The sequence below is a fragment of the Gossypium arboreum genome, chromosome 11 (genome assembly GCF_025698485.1).
Source record: "Gossypium arboreum isolate Shixiya-1 chromosome 11, ASM2569848v2, whole genome shotgun sequence".
Classification (NCBI taxonomy): Eukaryota; Viridiplantae; Streptophyta; class Magnoliopsida; order Malvales; family Malvaceae; genus Gossypium; species Gossypium arboreum.
In genome coordinates, this window is record NC_069080.1 from 39,939,615 (window position 1) to 39,960,186 (window position 20,572).

The 20,572-nt window shown below is 32.8% G+C and overlaps 1 non-coding gene across 1 annotated transcript; it reads right to left on the reverse strand.

The window, feature by feature from the left end:
• Positions 1 to 3,700: 3,700 nt before the first annotated feature.
• On the reverse strand, positions 3,701 to 3,807 carry LOC128284748 (small nucleolar RNA R71). The gene has a single exon (XR_008275170.1). It is a non-coding gene; the product is annotated as a small nucleolar RNA R71 (small nucleolar RNA).
• Positions 3,808 to 20,572: the final 16,765 nt, after the last annotated feature.

Below are 20,572 nucleotides of genomic sequence, written 5' to 3' on the forward strand. Positions count from 1 at the left end.
ATCGGATATGCAAAAGTCATATGCTGATCTGCAAAGAAAGGAAATTGAGTTTAAAGTTGGAGATAGAGTATTCTTGAAAGTGTCTCCATGGAAAAAGGTGTTGAGATTTGGCCGAAAAGGCAAACTGAGTCCGCGATTTATCGGACCATTGAAAAAGTTAGACCGTTAGCCTATCGCTTGGCATTGCCACCTGAACTGGAAAGGATTCATGATGTGTTTCACGTATCTATGTTAAGGTGATACTGATCAGACCCTTCTCACGTGATTTCACCGACTGAGATTGAAATTCGACCGGACATGACCTATAGAGAGGAACTAGTTAAGATATTGGCTCGTGAGGTTAAACACCTGAGGAATAAAGATGTGGACTTAGTAAAAGTTTTATGGCATCGACATGGTGTAGAAGAATGGGAACTAGAAGAAACCATGAGAAGCCAATATCCAAATCTGTTCACTGGTAAGACTTTCGAGGACGAAAGTCCCTAAGGGGGAGAAATGTAACATCCCAAAATAGGGCTTAGTCAGAATAGCGGTTTCGGGACCAAAAATCCAACATCAAAATATTTATTTTATGATTATTACGAGGCTTAGAATATGAGAATATGCATGTGTTAAAGTTTCATGAAGGAATTCTTTGAGTAAGTGCCCAATTGGAAAATTAGGGACTAAATTGAATAAATTGCAAAACTTGGACTCTAGAAGCTATTTGCATGAAATTTCTTTAGATTATAAAATAGAAGGTCTTGGGGAGCAATTTTCCTAATTTGTAAATTTTTGGACAAAAATAGGCTTGCATGAATGAAATTTCAAAGAAAGGGCTTAAGGGCATTTTGGTCATTTGGCATTTAAGTGAAATAAAATGGGAAAAATGAACCAAAAATCAGCCATTCTTCTTCTCCATGTTGTCGAAATTTCTAGGGTTTCTATAGCTAGGGTTTTCAAGCTTTCCAAGCTCAATAGTAAGTGCTTCCAGACCCCGTTTTTAATGTTCTTTGTAATTTTGAAATCCCGGTAGCTTGCTCTCTCTATTTCTACCCATATTTCATGCTAGGGTTAATGCTTAAAATTTTACCTATGCATGAGTTACTTGTATTTTGATGTTTTATGGAGGAATATGAAAGTTTGAAGTGTGTTAAACAACTTTTCCTAGGTGATTTTCATGAAAACCCCTAAAGAGACCTTTTTGCAAAAGTTGTAAAATGTGTGGTAGAAATGTGAAAATAATGGAAAATGTGGGCTACCATAAGAGGTAAAAGTGTTCAGCTAGGCTTGAGTAAGGTAGAGATTGCATGCGTTTCATTGTACGAGTCTAGGGACTAAATCGTAAAAATGTGAAAGGTTAAGGGACTAAATCATTTGGACTGGGGTGGAATTTAGACTTGAAATGTATAATGGGGGAGTGTTAATAATCTATTTTTATTGTTATAGACCCCGAGGAAAAAATTCCGGAGGTCGATCGAGGAAAACGAAAGGTTTCGAATAACCGAAACACGACACCGAAACGAATACCAGGTAAGTTCGGATAACTTAAAGTAAACACTTAATGTGCCTAATTATATGATTTATGAATGCATGATGATTGCATTTATTAATAACATGAAATTCTATGAAATGCATGTTTAAGTATAAATTGTGATAAATGTCTCGGTTGAGGTTAAAAAGGGAATTCGATGGATAAACCATGATTGACATGTGTAATGAGGTCCTGCATGTGTTGCAGTAAGGATTTAGCCCGGACGAGTAATCTGTTGATCTCATTTATAAAAGGATCTAGCCCGGACGAGTGTTCCTTTGAATGGTCGAGCCTCCCGAAGAATATGTGTGCATTATGGATTTAGCCCGGACGGGTAATCTGATTAGGATCTAAATTTAGCCTGGACTAGTAATTCAGATCCAAGCTCAATAAAGGTGTTTGTCATTATAAGGGATTTAACCTGGACTGGTAATCCCGATATCACTTTATGAGTTTATAAATTGGGGGATTTAGCTTGGATTGGTAATCCCGCCATAAGATGCGAGGTTCACGGGAGTGCATATCTGAAACGATCATTGTACGAATTGACGGTAAATGGGTATTCCATCGAGATTTCCTAGAAACTCACCGAGATTAATGTGATATATATATATATATATACAAATGAGATGTTGAATGATGAGCTCATCTAAGATAAATTTTATAGTGCATTGTTATGTGACTAACTCATTGATTTAGTGTAAGTGATAGGGAAGCCATCCTATGCTCATTGAATTTATTGCCCAATTTGATTGCATGCTAATTACTTAGTAAGTTTACTTTCTGGTTATTCGAGCTTACTAAGCATGAAAATGCTTACCCCTCTCTTTTCCTTGTCTCTCACAGAGCTCGAGGACGGTTGGAGAGTCAGTATACTATCAAATAGACTAGCTTTGGTATAAAGACATTTCCAAATTGTTCAATGGCATGTATAGGTCTGTTGAGTATTTTGTTATATGTGTCATTTGATTTTCCAAATGAAGGCTTGTAAAGATAAATCTATCTTTTTGTTTATGACCATAGAGATCGGCTTGTTTTAAAGTAGGCTATGACCTTCAAAATTTCCATGCAAGTTTGTAATCATGTGCGATGGTTGAATTCCAATTAGAAATGAGTCATAAGAACGAGCCAATCTTTAATGTATTAAACTGGTATGACAGCACATAAATACAAGATAGGAAATAACCTAGCATGTACGAAACCAATAATTTGAGGTTTCCATGCAATGAGTTTTTGCAAAGATCATTTATGAGGGCATAATTATGTTTTACTTTGTTTTTTTTATTAAGTATAAGTGTTAAAAAGGGGGTGACCATAGGCTTGGAAAATAGCCTAATAGGGTCTACACAGTTGGGTACATAGGCGTGTGCCTAGGCCGTGTGTGACACACGGGCCAGAACTGTGGGCGTGTGGCATGGTCATATGTCCCTTGCATCTCAAATGGTAAGTCTATTATATGAACACGGGCTAAACACACGGGCATGTATATTGGCCGTGTAAATTTAACAGAATGCTCAAGTCTTGGACACATGGTGATTGCACGGGCGTGTCCCAAGTCACACGGGCGTGTGACACTTCAAGTTAAAAGAAATTTTCCAAGGTGCCCAAAATTTATCAGTGTTCTCGATTTTGATCTCACTCCGCCTCTAGACATGTTTTAGGTCTCGAAGGCCTGTTTAAGGGAAAGGATATACATATAGGAAAAGTTTTAAATTAGAGTGCAACTTAGTGACTTGATTTAATATGTTTATGAACGTGAAATCCTGGCAACCCCTTGAGCCCTATCCTGGCATCGGATATGGGTGAGGGCTGTTACATCCTTGTACTGTAAATGATTATGCTAAGCCTACTCTGATTGGAACTGAATCGAGTATTGTCAGATCAACTATTGCTGCAAACAATTTTGAGCTAGAGTTGAACACAATTTAGATAGTATAATAGTATGTTCAGTTTGATGGGTTGCAAGATGAAGATCCAAATGCTCATTTGCCTAACTTTTTAGAGATTTGCGATACTTTCAAGATCAATGATGTTACTGATGATGTCATACGCTTACAGTTATTCCCATTCTCTTTGAGGAGTAAGCCAAAATAGTGGTTGAATTCACTTCCACAGAGTTCTATCATGACTTGGAATCAGAGGACCGAGAAGTTTCTGTTGAAGTACTTTCCAGCGGCTAAAATAGCTAAGTTGAGGAATGACATCTCTTTTTTTGCTCAAATTGATTTGGAGACATTATATGATGTATGAGAGAGACTGAAGGATCTTTTGAGAATGTGTCCTCATCATGGTTTACCTTTGTGGTTACAAGTTCAAACCTTTTACAATGATTTAAATCCATCGATTAGGCAACTAATTGATGTAGTAGCTGGCAGAACATTGAATAATAAGACACCTGAGGTAGCTCAAGATTTTATGGAGGAGATGACACTGAATAACTATCTGTGGCAAGTCATGAGAACGAAACTGATTAAAATAGCCGTTGTTTTTAATATTTATGTAATTTCTATGTTAGCCAATCAGGTTGAAGCTCTTGATAAGAAAATTGATGGTTTTAAATTTTCTAAGAAGGTGAACCCAATAGTGCAATTTGATGTGAATGGAGCAGGAATGATTAATTCAGAACGTTTACCCTTCGGTTCTAGCATGGAGCATGATCAAGTCAACTTTATGGGTAATCATTCTAGACCTTAAAATAACCCCTATAGCAATAACTATAAGCTAGGATGGAAGAATCAACAAAATTTTTCTTGAGGTCATCATTTATTGCATCATCGGGATGAGGGCATATCTCTATGCGACATCGAGATTTGGAAAATCGCGTCGTCTTGACGTAGTTGATGAGTGATCTGGCCATGTTTTGAAACTTTTGCAATTAAGTCTTGATTTTTATACAATAAAATTGAAGGCCTTAAACACCACAAAAATTTTTAAAAATGTACATTCCATGGTTTTAAATGATGAATTTAATTTTGTAAATCTTAAATTTCATAAATGGTTTATCTGGATATTTTGGAAAATTTACGTTTAGATCCTTAAACTTCATTTTGGAATTAAAAGAGTTTTAATAATTGTTTTAAGTTTAATTTTTCACAAATGATTTAATATAAAATGCCTAAGACACTTTTTGGATTAAATTCATGATTTACATGTTTTTCGCCTACATTATGCAAAATGATAATTTTACCCCTACTTATATTTTGTGGCATGATGATAGAAGAAGCATGTTTTAGGCTTTGTATGTCTAAAATTACTTGTGTAACACCCTAAAACTATAAGACCAAATTCTTTTCGAAATTATCATAAATTTAGTCCTAGTATTAGTGGTCAAAAACTTAGTAGGAAGCCATGAGAACCAAGGTTCAACTGCCATTTTTTTTTCACTTTTCCTTTTTATTTTTCTGCATTTCAGAAACTAAGGTTAAAGTAGCTTATGTATTACTTTTGCTAAAATATGGCTATAGAATGTGCATTAGCCTAATGGACAAGCTTCATCCTTTCCATCCACTTGAGTAGAGGTTCAAGTTACATTGGTTTCATTTCTTTTCCTTTAATTTTTCCTAGATTCCAGCCAAAAAGGGTAATTACCAAACAACCCTTATTTTTTTTCAAAGTCCAATTAATAAAACACTTCCTAATACAATTAGGATTTCCTATTTGATCCTAACCCAAATTGAAACCATCATTTTCCCTATTTTTTTCTCAATTTTTTCTACAAACCTTCTCTCAATTTTTTCTACAAACCTTCTTTTGTAAAATTCTCTCAAAGTTCTTGCTGGAAATTTAGTTCTTGAATCTTAACTTTATGATCAAGTCCAAATCAAATCATTTATCATTAATCATTAAATTTCGTAACATCAATTTCTAAATTTCTATCAAGATCGGTAAGTTTTTCTCGTTCCCCAATGGCTAGATCTCATCAATTTTGGAAAATTTTTGTTTTTGTTAGATCTTTCATTCGTTACAAATCTTTTATGATATCGTTGAAAAACCCGCCAAATCTTGAAATTCGTCTTTAATTCTTGCATTTTGTCAATCGAACGACCCGTGTAGGTAATCTGGATCATACTTGGACGTGAGGACCATCGTACAAGACCTTGGAAGTCAGGTGTGCATTATTTTACGAAAAATCGAGTCAAAAATTGAAGCTGCCCAGTTGCATACGGCCTACCACATGGCTGTGTGGCCAGACTGTGTGGAACACACAGCCTCACACATGGCCATGTCCCCCTTGAAACCCTAAAACTTCGCTTCTGTCTAAAACTCCCCACATGGCCTACCTATTCGGTCATGTGGCCCTTGTGTTTTATTTTTCCTCTGTACTATATATCACACATAGTCTAGGGCTATCCACACGGTTCAATCACACGACTGTGTGGCCCTGAAACTTAAAATTTCAATTTTGACATATTCTTTATTATTTTGTTCAAATCAATGCCTGATTAGCTTTTTAATGACATTTAGAGAACTAGATTATGCAATTAGGTCTTGGATTAGGCATAAAACATCAAGATTTATGGCTGATTGAATTTATTAACTGAATTACTCTTGATTGATTGCTTGAATAGTGAAAAATGTACATGAATTTTATGAATACCCGATTGAATGATCTGAATGCATAAATTATTGGAAAATTTGGATGCTTGATTTATTCATGATTGTTATTGATTGATTATGAGATAAAAAGTAAATGATATATTGATTGAATGTCTTGGAATGTATCTATATTTCATTTGCATGGGTTGGGTTGATATGATCGAAGGAAGAACAGGTAGTATAACATGCATTTAATCCTTTGTTGTGTACTCACAGTTACAGCGGATTCCAATTGCAATAGTCTCGTTGTGTACCCACAATTACAATATATCCTAATTGTGACGTTTTCATTGTGCTCTCACAACCCCTCTGATAGCGCTTATCATTGAGATGGTTGTGTTTTCGTAGTTATCAACAACTTTTATCTACAATTACCTGAATCCGAATATGGTATTAAGTCTACAAATTGGAGTGATGGTGGAGGGAGTTTGGGTTAACTCTCAATTTTGGAGTGCTAGTGGTTGGGGGTAGGGCAACCGAGTTTTAAACAGATTTTTGGAATGACATATTTGTCAATTTGTGCATATAACTGAATTTACTTGATGAAACGATTGATCTGATTTATGTGCATATATCTTTTGTGAACAATATGAATAACTCTGAAATTGGCTCAGTTTATTGTCTATGTTTGAGAATATTATTATTGCTGGACTAAAGTAGCTACAACGAATTACCGTAATTTAAATTGATGGATAATTATAATTGATTGTTATTCTTGGTAATGTTGTACGATGTTATTTAATGTTTAAAAGTATAATTATATGACTTGGTTTTAATGTTTAAAAGTATAATTGTATGACTTGGTTTATTGTAAAGGGATTCACATTGAGCTTCTACAACTTACTCCCCCTAATTTCCATCTTTATAGATAATCCTTCAGGTTAAGACGCAGACACAATACTCGGAGGGTCTCGACTTTTGTTTCATCTTTATTTTCATTACTTTTAATACCTTAGAAGGTAGAGTTATTTTTCATTTTCTTTTATTATGAACTGTGTTTTGTATTTAGTTTTAATTTAATTGTTAGGTGCATCTCATTTAGTATAGGTTATAAAATTTAGGTTATTATTTGCTAATATGTGATTAAACTAAATTGTTTATTAAAAAGACTTACGTTTTAATTCTGCTGCCATCTCTAATAAATTAAACTAGAATATAAAATGCAAATTACCTGAATAAACTTAAGTTTACTTGTTTAAGCATGTTTATGTTAGTGTGATGATTGGTTTGCGGTGTGATTGGTGGTCGATAAGAAGAATCATGTAACTGGCTAATGTGATGTTTTTGATTCGTGTCGATTCGTCTCGGTCGGGCTTGGGGCACCACAACCCCATTCAATTCTTGGTCCTCTTCTGAAATTTAAAATTTAGTCTCTATACTTTAATTTTGAGACATTGATTCCCTATACTTTTTTTTTTAAATCTTGGTCCCTTTGTGAGTTTTGCCATTACAATTGATGATGCAACTATTATAAAAAAAGGTAAAACAGCTCTTTTAACCCTTATGATTTACAATTTTTGACAATTTGGTCCAAACTCTTTAAAAGTACATAAACAATTATAATTTTTTAAAAGTTAAATACTATTCTTATTTTCAATAAAATATAAGAATAATTAAAATTGTTAAAAATAAAAATCTCTAAAATTTAAAATATAAATATTTTTAAAATTTATTTTAAAAATTTAAAATATATGAAAAATATATAAGTTTCCAAAAATTCAAAAAAAAAAAAAAGAAGAAGAAAGTGTTATATATACTCCATGAATGGTAATAAGGTCTCTCTAAGCTCGAGTTATTAGTTCGGTCCATATTAAATCAATTTTGATAAGTGTTTTTAAAATTTTAAATCAGTTTAATTAGATATCAAAATATTTTTATGTGAATTTAATTATAAAATATATAAATATTAGTATAAAATATCTTTAAATAATGATACAAACTCTAAATTGGTTTGAATTAAATTTTAATAATGATAAAAATATTTTATATATTAATGATAAATAATATTTGTTCAAAATACACAATATTTTTAAATTAAATAAATTAACTCTTGATTTATATTGAGTAAATCAATTTATACAAAGATATTTTGATATATAAATGATTTGAATTAAATTTAAATATATCGAGAGTTTTCTTGTTCAAAATATAAAATTTTAATAATTATTTTATTACCTTTGTATTTTGCTAAAATGGATCCATTTTTATATAAAATTCTTTTAACAGAGGGCATTTTGAACAAAAAGAATATATTAAATCTAATTAGAATCAATTTATAGTTTGTATTATTATTTAAAAATATTTTACACTAATAGTTTATATTCTTTGTAATTAAATTTTCATAAAATATTTTTATATATAATCAATTTGATTTATATTTTAAAGAATTTATTAAATTTGATTTAATATGGACTGAACAAATAGATCAAAATTTAAGAGATCATGTTATTATTCATGGAATAAATAATATAATTTCTTTTAGAAAATTTTTATGTTTTCATATGTTTTTGAATTATTTAAATTGAATTTTTTTTTTTTTAATTTTGAAGATCTTTCAATTTTTCACGAATTTAAATTTTATATTTTATTGAAAATTTTAAAAAATTGTAATTTTATGCACTTTTAAATAGTTTAGACCAAATTAACAAAAACTAAAAATCATGAAATTTAAATAGAGTTTTTTACCTTTTTATAACAACCCCATCATCAATTCTAATGATGCAGGAGAAACCAAAGTTTTAAATAAAAATATAAAAACTCAATATTTTAAAATTAAAATATAAAACTTTAAATGTAAATTTTAGAAAATACATAAACTTTTCATATATTTAAAGTCATGAAATATATAATTATATGAGGTACAAGACTAGGAATAACGGAAGGATAATCAATTTCACGATAAAATGGTCCCAGTTGGATTGACATATAAGAAAGTAAGCACTAACAAACTGGTTTTTAATGTCATGCGCCTTATTCGAAAAATATCCCTAAGTCGATAAGTCCTGCCCATGCTTGTTCATCTTTGAAACTGCACCATGGCATCACTCCCCTAAACGACCTTTGTAGCACCTCGGTCTTGGCTAAACTTTAACACGACAATGATAGCATTTGCTCTCGTAAATCCGCTGAATTTACCTTCCAAAATTTAGTTCAATAACAATTAGATAGAATTTGATTATGTAATTCGAATTTTTTTAAAAATATATTTTTGAAAAGTAATTTATTATAAATCAATGATTGCAAGATGTGATTCATGTTCAATTCATTCATAGAGTTGCAATCTCACTCCTATACTCCAATCTATATCAGTCTCCTACTAAGTGTTTTCTCCTGAAAGCTTACTCGTAAATTAATAAACTAAATAATTTACTTGTACACGTATACACTAAAAATAAGTTCTTCAATGAACAAGTTAATTTTTGTCACATCCCAAAAATAATGTTAGAAGAATTGAGTTTGTGTGATTGGTTGATTGATTGAATTTAAGCTTGAATACGCATGATTGTTAGATTTTGGTTGCATAGTGGATGATATGCATGTGGTTAGTGAATTATTGTTATAGATTTTGCGCATGTTTTGTTATCTTTGCAATTGAGTCCTGAGTTTTGTGCTATGCACTTGGTGTCCTTAAATGCTATGAAATGACTTGGAAGTTTGCATGATTAAGTCTTATACAGATAATTCTATAATTTTACTCTCGATTTTACAAAAAAGGTTTTACTAAATATTTTACTAAAATTATCATTTAGTCCTTAAACTTTGCTTTAAAAATTAGATGAGTTTTATTTATCAGTTCTGGTATTTTCCTTCAATTATTGTCCTTATTAAATTGTTTTATATTGTACCTATGATTTAATTCTTGAATTACGAATGTTACTTATGTCGTATGTTAAATGACGATTTCACCCTTGATGTTGGTTTGATCAAGAGTAGTTGTAACACCCCTAACCCGTATCCGTCGTTGGAATAGGTTAAGAGGCATTACCAAACTCTTAACTTAGATCAAAACAACCACATATCAAATACCATCTCAATTCAATAAAATACCATTCATTCATGTTCATTACGAACTTAAAGCGAGCATACAAGGTCTAATCCATGCATCTAGGACTAAATCTATAACATGTGAACTTTTCAGAACTTATAAAAAAAATTTCAACTTTTAAAAGGTCAAATGCCCATGTGAACAGGCCGTGTGCCTCACACTGCATTAGACACGCCCATATGTCTAAGCCGTGGCGAAACAGGGCATACATACTGACTTGTCCACACGGCCACAAGACACGCCCGTGTGCCAGGCCGTGTGAAAATTAGGGGGCTACTGACTTGGCCACACGGCTGACCACACGCCCGTGTGCCAACCTGTGTGCCACACACAACCAATAGACACGCCCGTATGTCTAGGCCGTGTCAAAACTGGAGGGTATACTGCCTTTAATTCGTAGGGTACCCCAGGGGACACATGGCCGTGTAACGTGACCGTGTGTCGCACACAGCTGAGACACACGCCCGTGTCTCTGCCCGTGTGGACAAAAATAGGCCATTTGAATAGTCAATTTGCCACCCCAATTTGGGTTAACCTACCAGTAAAGAAATAAACATATATGCACAACCAATTCAGCCAAATTCCAAACCAAAACATAAGCCACTCATGACATATCAATTCCAATCAAATACATACTCATAAGTCTTACCAATCTATATCAAAACATAAGTTAAAAGCTTGTTAAAACATTTCTTTCTATACAATATTCAATTTCACGCTAAAACTTGCCAAAACTTACCAACATTTACCATTTCTTTTATCCAACTAAAACATATCAAATATATCATATTGCATCACATATCTTATGCCAAAACCATGACATATCCACAACCATACCAAGCCATAACACATGGATAAATATATACATCACAAAACATAATTCCACAACTTCTAGCCTATACATGCCATACTTTAATATATACATTTTCAAAGTACCAAAATGAGGTTCGATAGTGTGGTGACAATCCTTGACGATCCCTGAGCTCACAGTAGCTTCGATATCTAAAAAAAAAACAATGCAAACACATACACAAAGTAAGCTTTCAAAAGCTTAGTAAGTTCGTACCAAAATCATCAACAGTATATAAAATATGAAACAACAACAACACATAAGTACTTATAAATTCTCAACTCATCTATCAATTTCATGCCAACGTCATCCATATGTTTACATCAATTCAATAAACTTTATATGCATAATACCATCTACCACATAGGTATTATATTTACCTGAACATCCCCGTATTCATTCATTTTCATTCTCACCTCTTGTTCGGATATTTTAAGACTTTTCGAAGATCTTAGTGCTTTAAACATTAGCCAAAGCTATAATAATTCCGCACACTTAGTGCCTCATATAGCCGAAGCTAGTTTGAATCGCACACTTAGTGCCAAATACAATTGATTTAACGTCATATTCATCCAACCAAATATGTATATAATCCATGTATAATTAAAAAATCAAAATATACTTATAACATGATATTTTACATACGAACTTACCTTGTACTTGGAGTTGTCGACTTGGATTGTTTACTCAATAACCTTCGACTTCCCTCAGTCTAAATCCGAATTCCCCTTTTCTTGATCTATATGTATTCAAAATTAACCCTTTTATTCACTAAATCATTCAAACCAATCCATAAACACACAATTAAGGCATATTGCAAACTAGCCCTCACATTTTCACATTTCGACACTTTAGTCCTTAATTCACAAAATCACAAAATACACAAAGTTTGCTTGTACATAAGCTTAGCCGGATTTTCATAGCTCTCATACAAGTCCACACATTTCATTTATTTGACATTTTAGTCCCTCATTTACAAATTTCACAATTTAGTCTATTTACTCAAAATCATCAAAAATCCAAAGACAAAACATGTAAACCCAACATCAAAGTTTCATTTATCAACAAATAACTTCACAAAACTCATAATTTCATCAATGGCACATTTCAAAATCATCATCAAGATTAGAAATCGAGGCATGGGTTTGATAGTATACGAAACAACGATTACAAAAACGTAGAAATTATCAAAAATCGAAACAAAAACATACCTAAATCCAAGCTTAATATTGCCAAACCCTAGCAAGCCTTTCTCTTTTCTTTTTCTTTGATACAATTGGCCAAGTGATGAAAATATGAAGCAATTATCATGTTCTTCTTTAATTTTTAATAATAATTCATCTTTTACCATTTTAACCTTACCATAATAAACATTTAAACATATAATGGATGTCCAACAATGTCCATTTAACATACCAATAGTCTAATAACATAATAAGGACCTCTTACTTAAAAAGCCAAATCAAATAGGCACTTTTATCAAGTAGTAAGCAACTTTTACCTTTTACGCGATTAGGTCATTTTTACCAAATTAAGCACGCAAATGATTAAATTTTCATACGAAATTTTCACATATGCTAATTCACACATCATAAGCACGAAAAATAATATTTAAATAATATTATAACTCAGATATGTGGTCTCGAAACCACTATCCCGACTAGGGTATAAACTAGGCTGTTACAATTCTCCCCTTTAGGGATTTTCCTCCCCGAAAATATTACCATTGAACAGATTTGGATATTGCTGCCTCATAATATCTTCAGGCTCCCATGTAGCCTCATCAATTTCGTGTCGATGGCACATCACTTTTACTAAGGAAATTTTCTTATTTCGCAGTTCTTTAACCTCTCGAGCTAAGATACCGATCGACTTTTCTTCGTAAGTCATATTTGACTGAATGTCTATCTTAGACAAATGAATTACATGCAACAGATTAGATCTGTATCATTGAAGCATCGATATATGAAACACATTATGAATCTTTTCTAGCTCTGGTGGCAACAACAATCTATACGCTACTGGCCCAATACGTTCGATAATCTCATACGGCCCGATGAACCTCGGACTTAATTTGCCTTTTCTACCGAACCGAAGCACTTTCTTCCATGGAGATACCTTTAAAAACACTTTATCACCGATCTCAAACTCAATATCTTTTCTTTTCAAATCTGCATGAGATTTTTGAGGATCGGAAGCTACTTTCAAACTCTCTCGAATCACTTTTACTTTCTGTTCAGTTTCTTTTATCAAATCAAGTCTGTGAATCTTATTTTCGCTGAGTTCTGTCCAATACAAAGGTGTACGAAATTTGCGACCATATAAAGCTTCGTACGGTACCATTTTAATGCTTGATTGAAAACTGTTATTAGCGAATTCAATTAAAGGTAGATATTGTTCCTACGTACCTTCAAACTCAAGAATACAACATCTCAACATATCCTCAAGTATCTGAATAATCCACTCGGATTGACTATTTGTTTGCGGATGAAAAGTAGTACTAAAGTGCAATTTAGTACCCAGAGCATCTTGCAATTTCTTCCAGAACCGTGATGTGAATCTCGAGTCTCTGTCTGATACAATAGATGATGGCACACCGTGCAATCTTACAATATCAGAAAATATATAACACAACTAATTTATCAAGTAAGTAATCAGATCGAACCAAAATAAAATGAGTTGATTTCATCAATCGATCAACTACAACCCAGATTGCATCTTTCTTTCTCGAAGATAGGGGTAAACCCGAAACAAAGTCTATTGTCACTCGATCCCATTTCCACTTCGGAACCATAATCGATTGTAACAAACTAGATGGCACCTGATGTTCACCTTTAACTTGTTGATAGATCAAAATTTAGAAACAAATTCAGAGATATCTCTTTTCATTCCAGACCATCAGTAATGCTGTTTCAGATCACTATACATTTTTGTACTACCCGGATGCACAGATAACCGACTATTGTGAGCTTCACTCAAAATCATCTGAATTAACTCTGAATTTCTCTGAACACAAATTTGATCTCAGAATCTCAAATAATCATATTTATCAACTCTAAATTCTGAATCTGACTCTACATCACACTGAGCTCTTTTAGCTAAAATCTCATTATCAATCTTCTGAGCTTCGATAATTTGCTGTAAGAACAAAGGTCTTGCTTTCAATTTAGCTAAAACTGAACCATCATCGGACAGAACCAAATGAATATTCATCTCACGCAAAGCAAACAACGATTTTCGACTCAAAGCATCAACAACAACATTTGCTTTTCCCAGATGATAATCAATCACAAGTTCGTAGTCTTTTAGCAGTTCTAACCATCTTTTTTTTCATAGATTCAGATCTTTTTGATCATCAAATACTTCAAACTCTTATTATCAGAATACACATGACATTTCTCACCGAATAAGTAGTGGCGCCATATCTTTAGAGTAAACACAATCGCAGCTAATTCAAGGTCATGTGTCGGATAGTTCTTTTCATGCAGCTTCAACTGTCTCGAAGCATAAGTAATGACTTTGCCTTCTTGCATTAAAACACAACGCAGACCAATCAACGAAGCATCACTTTAAATCACAAATTCTTTACCTGATTCGGGTTCTAACAATACCGGAGCTTCAGTCAACAAAGTTTCCAACTGATCAAAACTGTTCTGACACTTTTCAGACCATAAAAATTTCACATCTTTTTGAAGCGATTTTGTAAATGGAGTCACAATCATCAAAAAAGCTTTTACAAATCTTCTATAATAACCAGCAAGTCCCAGAAAAAAAGGGACTTCAGAGACATTCCTCAGAGGTTTTCAATCCAAAATAGCTAAAATTTTCTCGAATCAACTCGGATACCAGAGGCTGATACAATGACCCAGAAAACCAACTTCTCGCAACCAAAATTCACATTTACTGAACTTCGTATACAACTGTTTATTTTGCAGAATCTGTAGCACTAATCTTAAATGCTCGGCATGTTTGGATTCATCACGTGAATAAATCAATATGTCATCAATGAATACAACAACGAATTGATCTAGATACGGTCTGAAAATTCTATTCATCAAATCCATAAAAATAGCAAGTGCGTTAGTCAATCCAAAAGGCATAACTAAAAATTCATAGTGGTCGTACCTCATTCTGAAAGCAATTTTCAGAATGTCTGAGTCTTTTACTCACAACTGATAATAGCTTGATCTCAAATCTATTTTTGAAAACATAGCAGCTCCTTTCAACTGATCAAACAAATCATCAATTCGGGGCAGGGGATACTTATTCTTGATAGTCACTTTGTTCAACTAACGATAATCTATATACATTCTCATCATTCTGTCTTTCTTTTTCACGAATAAAACCGGAGTACCTCAAGGTGAGAAACTCAGTCTAGAAAATCCTCTATCGGCCAATTCTTGCAATTGAGACTTTAATTCTTTTAGTTCGGTCAGAGCCATTCTATATGGAGCTATTGAAATCGGAGTAGTACCAGGTACCAATTTAATGCCAAATTCTACTTCTCTAACTGGAGGTAATCCCAGAAGTTCTTCAGGAAACATATTAGAGAACTCATAGACAATAGGCACAGATTCAACTTTCTTTTCTAATATTCTCGAATCAATCACATAGGCAAAATAAGCTTCACAACCCTTTCTCAACATACTCAAAGCTTTCATCGAAGATATTACAGCAGGCAATCCATTCAAATCACTAGATTCAATTCTGATTATTTCATCATTCTTACGTCTTAAATCAATAGTTTTCCATTTGTAGTTCACAACAGCATCATGTAAAGTTAACCAATCCATACCTAAAATTATATCAAATTCATCAAAAGGTAACAACATCAGATTAGCTAGAAAACAAGTGTTTTGAAACATTAACGAACAATTCTTGCAGACTTTATCAACCAAAACACATCTGCCTAGGGGGTTCGAAACTCTAATTACAAATTCAGTAGACTCTATAGGAAAAGTCTTACTGTTCACTAAGTTCATGCATATATACGAATGTGTCCATCCAAGATCTATCAAAGCAATCACAGAAGTATCATAAAGAGTAAATGTACCCGTAATCACGTCTGGCGATAAAGCTTCTTCACGAACTCAGATAGCATAGGCTCTGGCAGGTGCACGAACCTCAGATCTAACAACTATATCATTTGTTCCTCTTTAACTACCGCTTACATTTCCCGTATTTCTAGGAGGTCTACCACGAAAAGCATTGCCACTCAGCCTCGGATTCTGAACATTATCTTTTGCAACTAAATCTGGGCAATCTTTTATAAAATGATTTCGTGAACCACAACTATAACAAGCTCAGTTATTACTCTTTCCCCAGTATTCTCCAAAATGTCGTCTTTCACATTAATCACACTCAGGTTTTTTATTCTTTGCACTACCAACACTGGCAACAGATGTAGCTGGAGCTTTAAAACTCGATTCCGATCTACCATGATCTCTGATCGAATGTCCCACACTAGCCTTTGAACGACTATTATCATCTCTAAATTTCTTTGATCCAGATTGAAATAACTTGCCTGATGATCTCTTTCGTACCTCTCTAGCTTCAAAATCATCTTAGAGGTGTCCATGAGCCAGACGAAGCTCAATAAAAAATTTAGGACCGTTTGCTAGGCCCGAGCTCAACACGAAAAATGGGCTTGAAATTTTGCCCAAGCCCGACCTAGATAAAAATACTAAAAGCGAGCTTGGCCCGGCCCGACTATCTTAATTTTTATATAATTTTTTAGAAAATATAATACATCAAAATATTAAAACATTAAAATAAATATTTCCCAACAAATTTAAAATAAATTAAAAAATATTTATACTTAAATAACACTAAGATAAATGTAACTTAAAAAGAAAATGTGAAAAATAGTAACAAAATTAACAATAAAACAAGAGTTATACAATATCTAAATAGTGACTACAAAATAGTAGCAACATAATGGTGAATGGTAGCAAAATAGTGAAAAAAACAACAGGAAAATAAAAAAATAAAAAAATAGTAATTTTTTTTTCATATTCGGGTCAAGCTTGGGCTAAAAAAGCCTTACCTGAGGCCCGACCCATTTTCTCAATAGGCCTTATTTTTTTGTCCAAGCCCATTTTTTGGGCCTATATTTTTACCAAACCTTTCTATTTTTTTGACTTAGCCCATGGACAAGTCTAGTCATGCCCAGATTTATAATGGTTATCTTTGTGCATTTGAAAATAAATGAGTTACTGATCTAACGACTAAATGTTAATGAATTTGTCTTGGAAATCTAAGGTCGAATCCCTTCCCTTGCATCAGTTTTATTTTGTGCAATTTTTCTCCAAACCCTAGCAACTCTCACACCTTGTTTTAAGAATAAATGTTGTAAAAGTTTAAACAAAATTGAGTAATTGGCCTAGCAGTTAAGTAATGTAGTTATCCCTAGAGATCCTAGGTTTGAGCTCCCTTCCTCCCATTTTATTATTTTCGACAACCTAGGGTAAAGTCACACCCCAATGTAAAAATCTATGGTTAAGAATCTAGATTAAATAAGAAATGGATATTAGGCTTGATGGTTAAGAGTTGGAGCATCTATCCTAAGGTTTCAGGTCCGAAACCCTGCCCCTTTTTTTTCGTACCCAATATATATATATATATATATATATATATATATATACAACTAAGTGTCTAAAATAAACAAGAAATGAGAAACATGCTCAATGGTTAAAGTGTTAGTCCTCCTAAAGATCCTAGGTTTGAGCCACTCCTCAAGTTCGACAAAAACTTGGAAAAATTGCATGTGCTGCCCTTAGGGTTTAGAAACCCTAGGAATTTAACCAGTTTTTTTTACCCTTCCTCAAAATTCTAATAGAACTAGAATTACGCTATCTTTTTCTATTATTTTCTTAATTAGATTTTCATATTGTCCCTTTTCAAATCCTAATAGAGTTTGTTATCCATCTTTTTATTTCTTCTCTTTTTATTTTTTTCCCTTTTCTGTACACCATAATTTCATCCTAATATTGACGATTATTTATCAAACCATCCTCTATTCAATCGTTCTTTCTATCGATTTTGTAATCGTCATCAATAGCATCCTACTTTTCCAAGAATCAGTAAGTATATCTTGTTTATGATGTTTAGATCCCAAATTTTTGTAATATTTCTATTCGGCTCTAATATTACATTCGATTAATCAATCTTTTATGGTTCGTTTTGTTAATCTTGTCAAATTTTGAAACCAATCATTAATTCATGTGTAAATTTCGTTTGAAGGATCTAATTTAGATGAATCAGATTAGAATCAGATGTGAGGAACGTCGATTGAACCCTCGGTGAAAGGTGTGTATTTTCCCAAGCGAATCAGTGGTGATTGTGTGTAGGATTAGGGCCACATGGTCTCCCACACAGGCGTGTGGACCATATGACCGTGTGCCACTATAAGACCTAAACTAGTTCGTAAACCACATGGCCATAGCTCTTTCACACGGCTTGCCACACTATCGTGTCTCTCTAGTAGGGTAATTTTTACATTTTTATCACAACCATAGTTTGTTAGAGGACTATGTAACCCTTCCACACAACCTATAGCCTCCCACACGGTCGTGTGACCCCCATGTGATCCCTATTTCACAGGTTTTCATAGAATTTTGTGAATTGTTCAATTTAGTCCTTGTAGAGTCCCTGAACTATTTTTAGAGATTTTATTCACTCAATTGAGTCCCTGATAATATTAATATGCTAAAGTCGGTGATTTGATGACTAATTTTCACCCTTATATGCATGTTATGTGAATGATACATACCTACTATTTTTTTACTGATAAACTATTACTAATTGTTTCTATCTCTATATTAATGAATGCATGTTCAACATGCCTAATGTTACAGTTAAACTAAATACATGTTAAGCATGTCTACTATTTTTGTACTATTCTGTTACAATCATGAAAATATTGCATTGCATGGGGTGGGACGATTGAAAGGAGGATGTACTAGCAGTTTATTAATCTTCAAACATTGGTGGTTCATCCACAAAATATTGAAAGTTTATCTGCAAAAATTTTTATCTAAAAAAATTGGTGGTTTATCGATAAATTTTTTACTGGAAATTTATCTGCAAATTACTAGTGTTTTATCCACAACGCAGTGTGTAGGGATGGATTAGTTCTGGGAATTCTTACTATGGCATGTAGCAAAGTTGCTTAGAAACCTTTTTGTTATGCTTGCATTGCATTGACATTCATAAACATATACATGCAAAAATGTGAATTCTGAAATATTATACTGATGTGTAGAATTAAAAAACCACTACTCTAAATTGTTATACGATTGTGATTATTCTGAGAACTGTTATTGTGCATGATTTGTCTACTGTTTTGCATTGATTCTTTTGTGATGGGATTTGCATTGAGCTTCTTATAGTTCACCCCCTCTTTTGTCCATCTTCATAGATAAACCATCAAGCTAGGACGTGGACTCGGCATCTGGAAGGTTTTGACTCGGATTAATATTTTTATTAAAAAAGTATTTAAATTTTATAAATTTTGTTATTTGGAACTATATTGATTTATTTGAACAGTGACATGGGACTTAAGTTTTGGGTTTATTTGGTATATATGTCATATAATTTGATATTAAGATGTTGAAATGTGGATCTTGAATTAATTATGGATGAAATTTGGTTTCCAGTAAAACCATGTTAAATATCATTTTTTCGTTGCATGACTATGTAAATGAAATTGGAATTCAACTTTTTCAAAACAATTATTAAGATTAATTAGTTTTTGAAACTAATTGTACCTTTTGGAAACATGCTAAGTTTTTCTTAAAAAAATAAAGAAATATTTGAAACAATAGTTTTATAAACTCCGATTGTCACTAGGTCATTTCGGTAACCATTTTAATCTTTCGAATTCGATCTTAACATCTATGCCAGGTTTGGGAGGTTACAATTTCTCTTTCTCAGCTACATTAAACCTAAACAAGTTATCATATTAACCGCCTATAAACTGGTTATCATTTATAAAATAAATATAACACCAAAAATATAAGAATTGAGAACAACAGTGTCCACAAGTGTACAGGTCAAATTGTAATATAGTTTTACAATAAAATATCAGAAGTATTCTGAGGATTGTACCCCAAGGGAAGATGTACAGATAATGAAAATATTTTTTACAATACTAAGTCTAAGTAGTAATAGTTAATTCCTATATTATGATGGATCATAAAGTAGATTAATAGGATTAAAAATAAATAACTAACAATAAAGAAAAAAGAAAGATAAACAAGTGAGTTAAATTTATAAACTAATTAGGAAGATTAACTCGCTTCAGGGTTTGCGACTAACTTCAGATTGGGGTTTTAGAGTAGATTAGTTATCGCTTCAAACAATTATTGTAACACCTTAAACTCGGCCTAGAAGTTTTAGCTTGAATTTGGCGAGCTACATTAGTTACCGAAGTCATTCTTCATTGACTCCAAACCTAACCCCAACACACCACTTAAGTCTTAACAAAAGTTGCGCTAATTTAAAGCATAGCAATGGTAATGGAAAGTAAACATGCGAGGTTCATAAACAAACATAAGCAAGTTTGCAT